Here is a 3,816-nt window from a genome sequence, read left to right on the forward strand (position 1 = left end):
AAGTCTGAGCACCAGAGCTAATGAAAATATCCATCAAAAGTTTAGCTTAGTTGTCTGTTGGTTTGGAAAAAACAAAAACAAAACAACTCAACAACTCTGCCTTAAGAAAAAGAAAATACTCCATTCTGAGCTAAATTTGAGTGATCACGACCTAGGAACACATATTCAAATGACTCTGACTGGTAGATTCTACCATGCAAAAGCTTTCAGGAACTTTTATAGCCACATAACAAAGAACAGCATAAATAAATATTTGGAAAAACTGTGGTGGGACATGAAGTAGGCAGCACTACAGCAAAGTGGAGAGATCTTCCTTCCAGGCTTCAGATGTCATATGGTGTTTTAGCTTTAGAATCAGTGGAGGCTACCAATCCAAGTTTCGCAATGCACTGTGACAGGTACATCTAATAGTCATGCGGATGTTAGGTCAGATGCAGAGGTTGAAAATGACTGTTAAAGAGGTTATACACCAGCTTATGCTGGTATTGAAAATAACCAAAAAAGGGAATCAGGAAGATGGCTCTTCTGTGAAGCAATGAAGTGATTAAAATATGTTCCTGTTTCTGTCCCTACTTGTTCTAAAGAGAAAGGCTTTTGATGCAAAGATTTAAAAATCCAGTCTCCCCCTTCTAATACAATAAGATTCAGACAAAAGGGGCCTTTCTAGACCTTTCCTACCATTCTCTCCCTCATACAACCTTCCAGTTCATTCTCATTATTTGTACTACTCTCTATTAACCACTGTTTCTATTCAAAATGAGACAACATCAATCATTATTTAGATGCACCCCCAGTACAGTGCTCCCCATCAAATGGCCATGAGGCAGGATGTGGGTCTGATTTGTAATTAGCTAAAATGGAACCAAGTAGAGTAATACATGAAATGGTAAATTCAACATGTCATTAGTTACCATTAATAATCACAACAGTAACTAATGTTGCTGTTTCCATAACCAGCCTGAGATGACTCTGTGAACAGAAAGTATCTCCAAGTTTGTAAATGCCTCACTGAAGCTGACTGCTAGCAGGATATTCTAGAATCGTTAGTTCTACCAGAGACCTTAGCTGCCAAGGACTGCTCCTTCTACATCTCTTCATGGGAATGGAGGTGTGTAAGCCTTTGGAAGGCTTCCTCATACCCTGTCCACACACAACAAACGCTACTTAATAAGGACAATGGGCACATGTGCTCCATCTCTCTTTTCTTCTGAACATGTCTATGTTCCCTAAGTAGTTTATTCCATTGCTTGATTGACTGCACAGTCAAAAGAGTTTTTTTCTACTGTCTTTGTTAGATGTTTTCATTTTTCTTTTGAGAGTCAGCCCAGTACTCTTAGACTTGGGAACGTATATCACCCTAAACTACTTAGTGGTTAGGATGTCCTGCCGGGAGGACCATGCTTCAAATTTCATTTCTTGACCACAGCCAAGAATATGTTCTTGGATTCCAGGTACAAGTGCTGAGTTTGGTTTGCAGCCACACAGGAAAGAAGATAGGAAGAAGGAAGAAGATAGGAAAAGAAGGAGGGAGGGTAGGAGGGAGGGACAAAGGAAGGGACAGAGGGAGGGACGGAGGGAAGATGAGAGAGTGACAGGAGGGAAAGGAAAGAGAAGGTGAAGGAAACAAGAGAAAATGCTGTCTCTACTTACTGGCTTATTTTTGAGTCTTTGAAATTATATGAGGCAGAGGACCAGAGGGCTGTATGGAATGGGAAGTAGCTTAAACTGCCTGACATATTGCTGAATGATGGTTAGTGCCCCATAATAAACTAGGCATAGAACTAAGAGATCAGTGTGAGGATTAGGTGGCTTCTACTGTTGTCCTCTTCCTGGAGAACTCTGTTCAGAGATTCCAACTAAACCTCATGAGTCCATGAGCCCACAGATACAGATATGATTTCGGGTGCCATGGGTCTGTGTAACTGCGGTCTATGGGCAGTTCCCTTTTTCAGGAGACACTGAAACACTGTCATTTCAGACACATCAAATCCACAATTCCTCTGAATTCTCCACCAAAAGTCCTTCCTTTTATAGCTATAAGTAGGCTCAGCCTTAGGAAATATCTGATTTTTTGAAAAATGCCTCTGGCATGACCCTCAAAGCTTCTCATCCGAAAGTAAGTCTTCCAGGACCAGGCAGGTGATAATCTGCTAGGGGAAACAACAAAAACAAAACTTCCTCTAGCCTTAAGAAATTGCCTAAGTGCCTTCTCAACATTAAAGTCCCCAATTTCTCTTGATGTACACCAAGTCCTACAATGAATGCCAGGGATCAGCTTTGACTGAAGGTGGCCTCTCTTGGGCTCAGGAGAGGGAGGGCACACCAGTGTTTCTTTGTAGCACTGTGGTAAGCACTGTGAAGGGCAGGCTGCTGTGGAGTCAGCACTCAGCTTTGTAAGACATCTCAGTCAAAAAGCATTTCTCTTTCCTTCCCCATGAGACAGCCAGATTTGCCTTAAAAAGTGACTCTGTGGCTGCAAACCAAAGGGGAAGAATTCTTTCTGTTACAGCATCTTGAGGTCACAGTAATAAATAAAAAGCAATGTGTTAAATGTGATTAAAGCTTATAATTTTTCCAAAGCACTTTCAACGAAGTGGAAATAATCTGACTGTGGTATAGTACCAGTCTTGTCATTATTACCAGGAAGATACTGGGGTCACAATCATTGCCCCTACCTGACAGGTAAATAAACTAGGCTTTGAGAAGACTTCAGTAAATTACCCACGGTCACACAGCCATGAGCAAAATAGTAAGAAATCATGATCAGTCCTTACCCCGTGCCTAGGAGTCTTCCCGGTGCACCTTCAGAGAAGTTAGCAGGGGAGTAGAGGGAATCAGAATCAGAGTGGTCTAACTTCACATTCTGACAGTAGCCTGAGTTTTATGAAAATGCAAAATTCCTTTAAGTGACGTCATGGGAGGGACCTGGGCTTCAGTGTCAGGTGCAAGCTCATCCCACCTCTGCTACTGATTCCCTCCAGGCCTGGCCTCGCAACTGAACCCAACTGCAATGTGCTCTGCCCTTAGCCAAGCGAGATCAAATGAGCCATTTCCTGACATCTTATAGATTCTCAATAAATGTATGTTTCCTTTTCCTTTAGTTCAAGAAAGAAGGGAAAGCAAAACTTCCATCTCTGGGTAATAATAATAATAATAATAATATAATTCCCCATAGTAGGAAAAGTACTGGGAGGAAATGACACTCCTAGTGGCCAGGCAGCTGTGAAGGCCAGTCACAAATGGATAGGCTGAAGCCACACTGGAGCGAAGACAGTCTTGTGGATTGATTCCTGCTCTGTACTGTGCTTCACTCCAGGTCACAGGAGAGCCCATTCCTCCTACAGCTAAAGGACCAGAACAAGGTCTCCTTGAGCGGAACCACAAGGCCAAAGATAAGGGAAAAAGATGCTCAAGTAAGGGAACCAAATGGATGAAGTTTCCTATTTTATGCCCGGAACAAAACTTGTTCTGTTTTTTCCTTTATGTTTCCCAGGAACTGTGTTTGGAATTGCTGTGACTTTCTTTTTTGACAAATAAAGAGATGAATGACAAATTTGCCACCCACCTGTAGTCCCTAGTTACCTCAAGGAGAAATGTGTTTCTAGCAGATCCCTGCTTCCGGCCAGCTTCATGCTCCTTGGGCTTCTTGCACTCTAATTTTAATTTATAATGGTTCATATGAAATTCTTTTATGAAAAAATAAGTCAAAAACAATAAGAAGATAAGTCAGTAGATATATTCAATTTTTAAAACTACTTGTAACATTCCTAGTTGCTGGCTCAGGGAGTGCTTGGAAAGCCTCTGAAACTCTAAGCC

At 41.7% G+C, this 3,816-nt stretch overlaps 1 long non-coding RNA gene across 2 annotated transcripts in view; it reads left to right on the forward strand.

Moving 5' to 3' along the window:
* LOC103736750 overlaps positions 1-3,555 on the forward strand; it is a 37,267-nt gene extending 33,712 nt beyond the window's left edge. For both annotated transcript variants that reach the window (XR_607384.2, XR_003850017.1), the window contains exon 7: positions 3,317-3,555. This is a non-coding gene — a long non-coding RNA (uncharacterized LOC103736750). The remainder of the gene's footprint in view (positions 1-3,316) is intronic.
* The last annotated feature ends 261 nt before the right edge of the window (positions 3,556-3,816 follow it).

Source organism: Nannospalax galili, unplaced genomic scaffold, assembly GCF_000622305.1.
Source record: "Nannospalax galili isolate Female #2095 unplaced genomic scaffold, S.galili_v1.0 scaffold54, whole genome shotgun sequence".
In the NCBI taxonomy this organism is placed as follows: Eukaryota; Metazoa; Chordata; class Mammalia; order Rodentia; family Spalacidae; genus Nannospalax; species Nannospalax galili.